A 12,713-nucleotide genomic window follows, 5' to 3' on the forward strand; every position below is an offset into this window, starting at 1 on the left:
CAACTTCCTATATATTTCAATATTGATGTTACATTATTAAATTTAATTTTGTTTTATAACTATAAAGAATCTTATACCTTTTAAGATAGATTTATTTATTTGAGAATTTGAAAAAATCAAGTTTAAGATTATTTGGGGTAATTTTGCTTTCTCTTTTGTTTTCTAAATTTATTTATTTATTTAGTCCACTTAGGTTTGAAATTTCATTTTGGGAATTTTTAGTAAGGTAATCAATAGTTTTTTTTTGTTTTTTTGAGGTTAAATCTATTTTGTATGTTGGTAATATTAAAATTGGAGAAATTTAGTCTTTTCCATATTAATGTATTTGGTTGTTTGTTGTTGTACATGAGGATTGAGATCTTTTATTTAGTTCTAAGATCCTATTATTTAGGGAGTAGTTTAAACCACCCAACTAATGTATGATTTTATATGTACGAGACTTTGAATGAATGTAGTGTGCTGAGTGCTCGGCATTCTCCAGGTGATTCACCTAGAAAGCCTCTTGATTTTATCTCATATTTTGTCCCTTCATGATTTTAACATTGTATTGGAAAATGGGATCAAAGGCATGTGTGTTGTTTATTAAGTGAGGTTGACTCCTTGAAGGTGGACTGCGTGATCTCTGGTGTCGAGAACGAAAGCCTCTACCTGGTGTCACGAGCGAAAGCCTCTGCCTGGTGCATAGTGTGTGAGAACGAAAGCTTCTACAGGTGGAGCTTGTGTCATATTCTGATTCTGATTAGGGTTGTGATCGTGGAATTGCCCCCATCGCTTCGCTGTATATGTTGGTGGATATGTGGATGATCATAGGATGATCAGGCGGTGGTGAGTTTGCCCATCGCGGAGGAGAAGTGGATCTATGAGTTTGCGTGGAGACCTGTGACTGCTGAGATCCGAGTGCAGTGGAAGCGTGGTGGCGATGCCTTCGCGTGGGAGGTCGAGTCTTGGTGAACCTGATTGCCTGTGTGGTCGAATTGTGGGTACAGCGTGAGGGTTGTCGATGGCGGATCGAGTACATTGCATAGGCAGTACAGTGCAGGTCCATTTAGAGGGTGTGTATGCGTGGATCGAGCAGGATTCGAAGTGGCAGTGTTCGATCTGTTTGTGTGTATGCAGAGGCAATGTTTCGTGGTGAGTCTGCGTGGTGGTGACGGATTACTTTAGCTTCAAGATCGTGTTAGTTCCTTTCCTCTATCAGTGGTGTAGCAGTGGAGGTGACAACTGTGGTGTGGTTGTTGGCCCAGGTTTCCATGAAGTGATCCGAGCGATGGTATGGTAGCGTTCCGTCAACTACTTTTGCCAGGGTGAATTAGGTCAACTATTTTGCTGTGAAAGAGGCGAGAAGTTGTACTACAGAAGGTTAGTCGTTGGAGTTGTGAGACGGTTTTATTTGCGTAGAATTGTTGTTGCACAGGAGGTGTATGTGGAGTCTCAGAAAGGAATTTGGAGTGAAATATGTGGTGTTATCAATATGTATGTATTTTTAGGCGTCTTTGACATGGATATTTTCGATGATGTCTTTTTCATGTGGCCATTTGGAGGCATTTCTGGCTTGGGTAGTATTTTTGAGTCAGAAGAATTTTCCGACAAACAATATGGTTTTACTAATGACAAGAAGTATCATAAGTCACAATCTGCTCAACAAGTTTCAGCAATTGAAGAGTTACCAGTGGTTCACGAAGAAGGGCATAAACACTTGAATCATGAACCTATTGTTCAAGATCTAGATGATGACGAGGGAAACACAGAACTAAGAACACAACAGAGACATAAAGGAAACAAAGGTGCCTTCAATGTAACTAAAAATTCTTATCAAAGCCAATCATCATCTCAAGCTTTTCCATCTCAAAGCTCCAAAGTAATCTACAGGGGACAAAATAAATTATATTATACATCCTTAATAATAAGGAGAATGGAGCACATGGAATCAGATAAAACCATGTGTGGGTGGAAAGATTCTCACGCTCAGAGGATTGATACTAGAAGTAATGCTTCAAGTAAGCTTGCACTTTGTGAAGCATTATCTATCACCAATGATCAAGACAAACCACATCAAGTGGCCTATGTTAAGCCAAGGAAGGAAAAATATGACTTTGGGTGAATTTCTCCATTAAGGGGGAGTGTTGAAATTAATGGAGAAATCTAGTCTTTTCTATATTAATGTATTTGGTTGTTTGTTGTTGTACGTGAGGATTGAGATCCTCTATTTAGGTCTAAGATCCTATTATTTAGGGAGTGGTTCAAACCACCCAACTAATGTATGATTTTATATGTACGAGACTTTGAATGAATGCAGTGTGTTGAGTGCTTCGGCATTCTCCAAGTGACTTACCTGGAGAGCCTCTAGATTTTATCTCATATTCTGTCTCTCCTTGATTTTAACAAGCAATAACTCTAAATAGATGGGTTCTTATTTCATTTTCCCATCTGCAGTGATTAGTTTTGTGGAATCAAAAATTATGGATGACATTAATATATGTGATTGGAAGAACTCTTTGTTGATAGGAAGACACCACTCAAAGCAGCAATAGAGCATCCCTATTTTCAGTGATAGGTCCATAAAAACAAACACCAATGTCCATCCATCTCAAAGTGTAACAATTATGAATATTTTCTTTCACCAAAGATAAAAATTGGATATTCTTGAAGTATAATGTAGAATGCTTAGGAATCTAGTTCTTAATTTTCATAAGGATTCTCTCTTCACTACCTTAAACCATGGATCAATTCAACTCAAGTTGACTTCAAAAGAAGTGGAGATAATTTGTGAGATGGAAGAGAACATCATGGATGTTGATCAACAAGCTCCTCCCCTCTAGTGTTGAAAATGAGGAAGCCACCCATCAACATGTCTTGTGATAATCATCATGTTTTTTAAATTATTAGAATATTGGGTGTGTTTATGAAGTAGTACACCTAAATAAATATGTGAGATTTAATTATTATGGTGTGCAAACTCTTATGTGACTTGTGAAAATTGACAATTTTACTTCAAATTCTATAATAATATTTTTTTTACTATATTCATGGTTAATTTTACTATAACACTTTAATATAAAATTTCTCAATTTCAATATTAAAAAATATATATATAGAGTTTGATTTTTCTCAGGTTAAAATCTATATTTATGAATCTTGATTAATATCAAATATAAGTTTTAAACAAATTTAATAAAATATTATTTATATAATAATTTTCTAATTAAAAAATAAATTTAATATAATAATTATAAATATTTAAATAATTTGTTTAAAAGTGTTAAAAAGAAATAATGCATTTTTTTCATTTTGATAAAATAAATATTTTTTTAATTATTAACTAAACAAATTAAATAAAATGTTTGTTTTTAATTATTAACTAAAACATTTTTATTGAAATATTATAATTTTATAATTGTTTATATGGTTTAATCATCATAAAAGAAAACTAACCAAACAAAATTTAAAAAATTGTTTAAAAAAATAAAAAAGAAATAATACAACATTTTTCTTTGATAAAATAAATACTTCCTTTTTTAACTGTTAAATAAAATATTTCCATTAAAATATTATAATTATGTGTATCCATCGGAATCATCACACATGAAAACCACCTGAAATCCAAAAAAACACCCCATATACAAATAGTTTTGTGCTATTCAATTTTTCATTTTTTTCTAGGTGTCATGTCAATCATAAAGTTCTAGGTTATCTAAATGAATAAAGTTCTAGTTTTAACATGTGATTAATGAATGGAAATTGAATTGGAAAAAAAAAAAAAAAAATTAAATTTAGAAAAAGGAGATTTGTAATTTTTATTATTTAATTATTTATTTTGTAATTTAATTAATAGATAAAATGGTTTTTTTGTAAATAATTTTGTTCAAAATTTATAGATATTTAAAAATCATAAATTTATATTGTTTAATTTATAAAGATAAAGTGTTTTAGGAATTTTTTAGAATATTGAATTTATTTATGCATTCAAAGTGCATTTAAAATAATAAAAAATCACAATCTTATTGTTGTCGCTTTTAATGGCACTTATAGCACAAGTGCTTCACGAGACATAGAAAGTTTCCTAGAGACAACCTCTGGGTTGATTGTTTACTAGTGCCTAGGACATCTTAGATAGAGGAGTGCTTTGGAAGTTTATTAGTGAGGGGTTTTGGTAGCACTCCAATTGTCGCGTAGTTAAAAAGATAATAAAAGGGGCTTGGTTTAATCGACCTTCACGAAGGTAAACTCAAGCCAATACATGGATCTGAAAGTTCAGGGGGTAAATTGGGATGACCTCAAAGAAAAATGTCTAGTTTTGGTGGCCAACACACAACAAGAGACAGTCTTAATATTGGCGTTGTAGTAACATGAAGAGGAGGAAAGAAAGGAGGGAAATCAGTGCGTAGGGCTGATTGAAATGCAGAATCCTAAGCCAAAATGTTCCAGTATAAATATGGAAGAGGGAGGAGATGAAGGAGCGGAAAGAGTGGAGCGCTAGTTAAGGTTTAATGCCATATACCTCATGGGAACCTTTGTCACCAAAAGCATAAGTAAATTTGTGCACATTACAGGTACATAAGTAAATTTGTAGCTAGCAAAGGTACTGTCACTACTTAGTAACAAATATACAATCATGAACGAGGGCGAAACCTGCGGCTTCATCACACTATTTCAACGAAAGAAAAAACATATATTAAATGAGATTTACATAGGGAAAAATATATTGTGCATTGCTATGATTAGAATCACCAAAGAGTTTCATTAATATTCAAAAGGAGTCTCATTCACCAGTCCATTTACATTCAGCAATCTACAACTCAAGTCCCTCATGAACAAGCAATTAGAACCAAAATGGAACCAAAGAATTTCAACCCCTCAAGTGCAGAATTCTGGAACCTCTATTAAGTGTTTCTCCCCCTTATTTATAAGGAGAGGGAGATCTTGGAAATTAATTACAAAAATATCTCAGCCTAAGCATCCAGCTGTCTGCTAGAGTAGCTGTCTCGGCCTGCGATAGCTCTGCTGCCCACAATGATTACAATCAGGATCTAATTCCTTTTAAAATGTAAGAAATACATAATAAACGAAAATAAGGAAAAATTGACTGATGGTGAGGAAAACATCTCCCAGTCATTCTTTTTATGGCCTCTGGTCAGACCACGTCTTTGCCTTGGTGTGCCCCTCCAACTACTCAGCCGATTTCTGTCACTTTCACCTTAACTGTCAGAATCGCTCATTCTCCAGAGCTGGGAGTGTTTCGATTGTGAGTTTCATGTCACGGTATAGTGACAGAGGTCATCTGGGCAGTACTTCGTCTTCCCTTTGCATGTGTTAGTTCCAGTCTTCGCAGTCTGTCACCAGGGATCAAAATGGGCTCTTACTATGTCTGGTTTTCAGAGATGTTTTTCACATGAGTTTTAGTGCAAATCATATCCTAAGCATGTTCATCAGAAGCAACTCAGAAAAATCTTTCCAACGGTATATCACACTCCCAAAACCGGCTCCTGGATCAGAAGATATGATCGAAATGAATGATTGATTCTTGGTTATGCATGTTTTGAGGTCATTTGCTGCACACAGGGACAAGTTTACTACAAAATCAGTTTTTGAAGTAATGGACATGAATTTTATAAAAGTGAAAGAGGTTTTTGTCAATCACATACCAAATAACAAAAACCTCCTTCAGTTTATGCACAGGTGTTACTATGTGGGAGATATGCAGTGATATTTGAAGCCTACATTAAAACAAAACAAATTTTGCATTTGTTTTATTGTTTTAGTCATTGTAGTGCGGTGCCATTTTACAATAGATGGAAAGTAATTTTGAGAAACCCAAGGAGGTTTTTGTCAACCATGAACCATATAACAAAAACCTCTTTCAGTTTATTCACAAGTGTCGTGAATTAGAATATTTGACTAGATCTTTACAACCTATTTTTACAGATTTAAATATTTAGTGATTTCCTGTTTAGAGATTATTTTGTGGCACAGATTCCGAGCAACTGGAAACAAATTTCCAAAATTTGAGAGAGGTTTTTTCTCAAACATGACCTTATCTACAAAAACCTCTTTCATTTTTGTAACAGGTGTTATGGTTCAAGATATACGAGTTCATCATTAAGCCCTATTTTTAGAAATTCGGTCCAAATTTAATGTAACTGATTCTATCTTGAGAGAGATGGTTGAGCTCAACTCCCTTAGTACAGGGATGAGCTAATTGTATATATTTGATGAATTTCAGAGTGTAATGGTTGGATTTTTGTAGCAAAGTGAGGTTGCCATTGGACTGTGTAAAGTTTTCCTTGAATATTATTTTAATGAATCTTTTTCTGCTCTTTAAATTTGGGATTCATCACGGTGTTTAATGTGCAGCATGTTTTTCTTGTAAATTCATTTCCATGCTTTGTTTTTTCTGCTAATTTGGTTACAACATTCTCTAAGGGAAGTGTTAGGAATCCATCCATGCACGATGCTCCTTTCACAATGATTATGTTGTTTGATGTAGTGGTTATCTTTTTAGAATCCATCCTCTGTTAGATGCTCTGTTGAGTAACCTTGTGCTTCTCTTTCTTCTAAAGTTGCCACTGTAGATCCATCCCCTGATTGATGCCTGCAGGGCAGCGGTCTTTTCCCTCTTTTCTTCTCTCATTATATCTTTAATCTGGTTGTAAATTACACTTACTTTGCGCCAAGTTTGCTGGCAGAAATTAGCCCCAAATCCATAGCCCAATAGTCCCTTCTCTTGCTGTTTTCAACCCACAATTTTCAACTAAATCCTTATTCTTCATAGCTAGCCTAAGATTCAGTTGTCGCAGCCACGTTTTGTTGGCAAAGAGACAACCCTCTCTGGTCTGGCAGGGCTAGAGGCCATATCAAAAGCTTGGTCTGTAGTTACCTCGGAATTGCCTCTTCTCATGCCTTGAGGTTCATTCTGAGTGCTAACATATTGGTGTCGTTGCCGGGGATGAGGTGACAAATCTTCTCCGGAAAAGGTCATTCAAGTTTTAGATCTGATTGCTGATGGTGGACAACAGTCAGACACATATGAAGGCTGAAATCATCTACCTGACGACTCCATTGTTCGAAATCCCGAGTTTCAAAGTATTGATGGTGGCTCCACTGGCTAAATGAAGGACTTAGATGTTGTTTCTATTTGTTCAAGGTATTCATGTATCAATTTTTCTAATCTTCTTGGTTTTCCTAATCAATTATCGAAAGATGCATATTTTTTGAGCAATGGCCCTAAATTCAATGGGGAAGATCTAACTTTGACTCTTGAACATGTAGCAAATTTCAAAACATTTATAGAATCTCTTAGAGTAAAAAAAGAGGATATTTTTATCAGATTGTTCTATGATTCATTTCAAGGGAAATGTAGACAATGGATCAAAAGTTTTCCTATCAGATCTATTAAGTCATTTGCAGATTTTTGGCATATCTTTCTTGAAACATGGATGGAGAAAGAGGAAGAATTCGAAATAGAGGTGGCCTCTATTCAAGGCTTTAGAGAATGGGAAGATATGTGCACGGATGATGAGGTAGATGAGAACTTTGCTTCATCTCTTTCTTCTTATTTGAAGTCTTGTCGATGTAGCCATGAAGTTAAGCTCAATTTTTTGCAAGAGTTTGCCATCAAAATTGAAGAAGATCTAACTGAATTGGAGACCCAAATACAGTCCCAAGATCTGGACTGTCAAGTCCCATTCTTTGGGGACCTTTTCCAGCAGAAGGAAGGAAAGGTAAGGCTACCCTTGGATGTTTGCATTAATAATTTGCAGCTGGAAGCATGTATTGAGGAGTTGGGGCAGCAAACAAAGTCTAGTTTCTTTGATCCTATTGCGGCATATATGGAAAAAAATTCAGTTTGAATAACAAGCCAGATTTCCTTTTACACAACCACACTCATTTTGTGCATGTATGGTTGTCAGCATTTACATTTATGTTCTGTTTCAAGCACTGCCAAGCATCATCATTGCTACAGTTGCTTGATTGGTTAATTTGGCATTACAACATCACTTGATCTAGTAATTTGCAGCAAAGTAGGGTAGGGTTGTACATAAATAAGTTGCCCAAAGCAGCATTTCAGTTTTCGGCATTTGTTTTAGTTTCCTAATGTACAGGTTGCAGTATGTGTGTTTTTTGTTGTTGGAATAAGTTGTTCAGGTTTGCAGTTGTTTGTGACCGTATTGCCCAATGGATGAGGCACTTGGTCTACGGTGTTCTTGACACCTCCAAGGAGCTGCCATCCCCAATAAGGCCAATGTTAGTTCTAGTCTTCGCAGCCTGTCACCAGGGATCAAAATGGGCTCTTACTATGTCTGGTTTTCAGAGATGTTTTGCACATGAGTTTCAGTGAAAATCATATCCTAAGCATGTTCATCAAAAGCAGCTCGGAAAAATATTTCAAACGGTATATCACACTCCCAAAACCAACTCCCGAATTAGAAGATATGATCGAAATGAATGATTGATTCTTGGTTATACATGTTTTGAGGTCATTTGCTGCACACAGGGACAAGTGTACTACAAAATCAGTTTTTGAAGTAATGGACATGAATTTTATAAAAGTGAAAGAGGTTTTTGTCAATCACATACCAAATAACAAAAACCTCCTTCAGTTTATGCACAGGTGTTACTATGTGGGAGATATGCGGTGATATTTGAAGCCTACATTTTTTTTCTAAGTAAAACTAATCTATTAATAAAAACATAATGTACAAAGAGGCACTGGCCTCTGCAGTACTAGGTCAACTATATGACCATTTTGAACAGCAAGTCTTGACATCACGACTGCCCCAATTGGGGAAATTAGTCCGAGAACGAGATACGAAAAAAGTTCATTTTACCCATGCAGGGGCTACAGTTCTAGAATTCAAAATTTTTAACCAAAATTAACACTGTGTAAAGACTGTAAAATTCATAAAGACAACCACAGTAAGACCACAATATAGTTCAAAATTAACCACAGTGAAATAGCCCAAGAAAACCAAAACTCAGAACTCGAGCTGGACGCGAGACTCAAAATTGACCATAGTAAAACGAAAATAAACAAAACCGAACTCAGAACCCGACACGTGACCTGGCATGCAGCGGCTAAGTGTCTTAGGTTGGTGTCTTCTCTTCCACGATCGGACACTAGCCATATTCTTCTGAACCAGTTTCCATTGATTGCCCGCCACCTGCAGTGTCTTGTGGCTCACGGTCCTCCGCTTGTATTCCTTTGCCTTTATAGGTGGCGTCGCCTCCTAGAGTCTGTTGTCGATTGCTAGACGGATGGTCCATGTCTCTCGGCGGGTGGCTGGTGCTCGGCTCCCCCTGAAAGTTGACAAGCGATGGAGGAGCCTAGTTCATTTCCGAGCTGAGCAATTATGACCAGCTTATCCATGGAGCAGTGGAACCAGAATTGAGCTTGCTGGGATGAAGCAGTGGAAGTGGTGTGCTGGGCGACTCCACCTAAGCGCCGAATCTTGTGGGTGCCCATTCTACCTCGGCCGCTGCGGGTATCCAAATATCTGCCAAGGAAGTGGGAGGAGGAGGGGCTTGGGGGGGTGGAGGCGGACGGGGAAGTGGAGACAGAAGGGGGCAAAGATGAAGGGCGAGTGGCGCCACCCTGACTACCACCTCACCTGCACCGCATTCGATGGCGTTGGCGCATAATTCTCTGACTAGAAAGCTGCAACGAGCGTTGAGTTTCAGGGGCAGGAGGCGGGGCGAGAACGGCGGAGGGGATGTTGTGAGGAGCAGGGGAATTCAAATCCGGGCCAGAGAGAGGGGCCGAGACCTCAAAATGCAGGTTGCAGAGAAAGGACTGAGAAAAATGATGACCATTGCCCAGGTCGACGCAGCAGAGGAGTTTGCAGCATCTTCCCGTAGCAGTGCGAAGGCTCAGCTCTGCTGCAGAGGGGTGGCAAGAGCAACTAAGAGGCCGGATGGGTAATTGCAGGGGGGCTTTGCTCCATATTTCTAAATTTATAGGGAATTTCTCGATTCTCACAACGAGTTGATGGCGTCGGCCGAGGAGCAGTGACCTTCCTTAAATTCCCACAGGGGAAGGCACAGGTTGCCAGATGGATCAGCCACCTGTATGTCCGGTGGCCGATTTGCATTAATTGCTCATCTAACACCTGCATCCGGGGTATTTGAAGCCTACATTAAAACAAAACAAATTTCGCATTTGTTTTACTGTTTTAGTCATTGTAGTGTGGCACCATTTTACAACAGATGGAAAGTAATTTTGAGAAACCCAAGGAGATTTTTGTCAACCACGAACCATATAACAAAAATCTCTTTCAGTTTATTCACAAGTGTCGTGAATTAAAATATTTGACTAGATCTTTACAGCCTATTTTTACAAATTTAAATATTTAGCGATTTCCTGTTTAGAGATTATTTTGTGGCACAGATTCCGAGCAACTGGAAACGAATTTCCAAAATTTGAGAGAGGTTTGCTCAAACATGACCTTATCTACAAAAAAATCTTTCAGTTTTCTAACATGTGTTATGGTTCAAGAGATACAAGTTCATCTTTGAGCCCTATTTTCAGAAATTCAGTCCAAATTTAATGTAACTGATTCTATCTTGAGAGAGATGGTTGAGCTCAACTCCCTTAGTACAGGGATGAGCTAATTGTATATATTTGATGAATTTTAGAGTGTAATGGTTGGATTTTTGCAGCAGAGTGAGGCTGCCATTGGACTGTGTAAAGTTTTCCTTGAATATTATTTTAATGAAGCTTTTTCTGCTCTTTAAATTTGGGATTCATCACGGTGTTTAATGTGCAACATGTTTTTCTTGTAAATTCATTTCCATGCTTTGTTTTTTCTGCTAATTTGGTTACAACATTCTCTAAGGGAAGTGTTAGGAATCCATCCATGCATGATGCTCCTTTCACAATGATTATGTTGTTTGATGTAGTGGTTATCTTTTCAGAATCCATCCTCTGTTAGATGCTCTATTGAGTAACCTTGTGCTTCTCTTTCTTCTAAAATTGCCATTGTAGATCCATCCCCTGATTGATGCCTGTAGGGCAGAGGTCTTTTCCCTCGTTTATTCTCTCATTATATCTTTAATCTGGCTATACATTGCGCTTACTTTGCCCCAAGTTTTTCGGCAGAAACTAGCCCCAAATCCATAGCCCAATAGTCCCTTCTCTTGTTGTTTTCAACCCACAATTTTCAACTAAATCCTTATTCTTCATAGCTAGCCTAAGATTCAGGTATCGCAGCCATGTTTTGTTGGCAAAGAGAGAGCCCTCTCTGGTGTGGCAGGGCTAGATGCCAGATCAAAAGCTTCGTCTGTGGTTACCTCGAAATTGCCTCTTCTCAGCCTTGAGGTTCATTCTGAGTGCTAACAGCATGGACCTCCATTTTGAATCATCAAGTCCTCCTGAGCCCCATACATTCATTTACTCACGAAAGATGTGCTGTGAAGCAGTGGAATTCATTTTTGCGGCCTGTGTAGTCCTTGATTTCTTGTTGCAAGGGCCTCTACAGGATTAGTCCATATCGATTTGCCATTGCTCCATGCCTTCATTCAATGCCTCAGCTGCTGACCCATCCAACTTCAAATCTCTATACCACACTATCGGAACGTTATTATATCAGGAACTCTACTCTAAAAGGCATTACAGAATAGCGAGCCCCGATCTCCTTAGGTCCCCTTTGGTTTAGACCCTTTCCTTTTAGTTCCTCTAGCGACTGCGCGCTTAGCCAAATATCAGAGCTCCTCTACATCGAAGGTTTCTAGTCAGGGTTTTTATATTGGAGCCGCAACATATTTGCAATTTCCGATTGTGATAGCCCTTTAGTGTTTACCCCTTGGTTCCTCGACTCTTTATGTGATCGCGGGCCAACCCCCTCATCAAAGCCCCCTAATCAGAGGTTCGCAATCGGCGATTCCTTTTTTATTCACACCACAACCATCGATCGTTGATCGTCGATCACCCTCCGTACTTAGCCCTTGGTTCTTTTAGCTCTTTATGTGACTGTGGGCTAGCCCCTGTATCAAAGGTTTCCAGTCGGGGTTCTTTTTTATTGGAGTCGCGATGTGCTTGTAATCTTCGATTGCGATAGTCCTTTAGGGCTTGGCCTCCAGCACCGCCTTTGGTTTTTTGTGCCTTTGTGACCACGGACCAACCCCCACATCGGAGCCCCTTTATCGCACTTTCCCATGTGTGCACTGCATTACAAAGTGTCGATAAGCCTCAACCTCCGATTTGCAATTGTCGATGTGACATCATCACTACCACATGAAACTTCCTGAGTGGTGACACATGTCACTCGGATATGCCCTCTTTGGACCCTTAAAAATGCCAGATCTGCATGCCACGTGTCCTCTGTATTGACACGTCATGATGATGTCAACTACCCTATGTCTTTATCGGATCTAATCCCGTGCTGCCATATGGCCCCCTAGAGGAGAGAGAAAAGGCTTGCCTGAACTTGGTTTTGCGTTGAATTTCTTTGTTAAATGCTTTTCGGCCTTTCCCTACATTTTAACACCATCATATTGCAACTTGCGATATCGCAACATTTTAGAGTTGTCACCCCGCCGGCCCGCCGATATGTCAATGTCGTTCTAGACCTCCGATGTGTGAGCCCTTAATGAGCGATGTATTTGTGTTGTTGCCATCATTGATCGCTGATTCACCTCGCCGATATAGGACCTCCTGTATATCGGACATCTGACATGCGATGCGTCGATATGCCATGTGCCATGGACCCCCTGATCGTCGA

Source organism: Pinus tabuliformis, chromosome 2_2 (genome assembly GCF_031772625.1).
Source record: "Pinus tabuliformis cultivar Carrire ecotype Pingquan chromosome 2_2, CPIR1, whole genome shotgun sequence".
NCBI classification, from domain to species: domain Eukaryota; kingdom Viridiplantae; phylum Streptophyta; class Pinopsida; order Pinales; family Pinaceae; genus Pinus; species Pinus tabuliformis.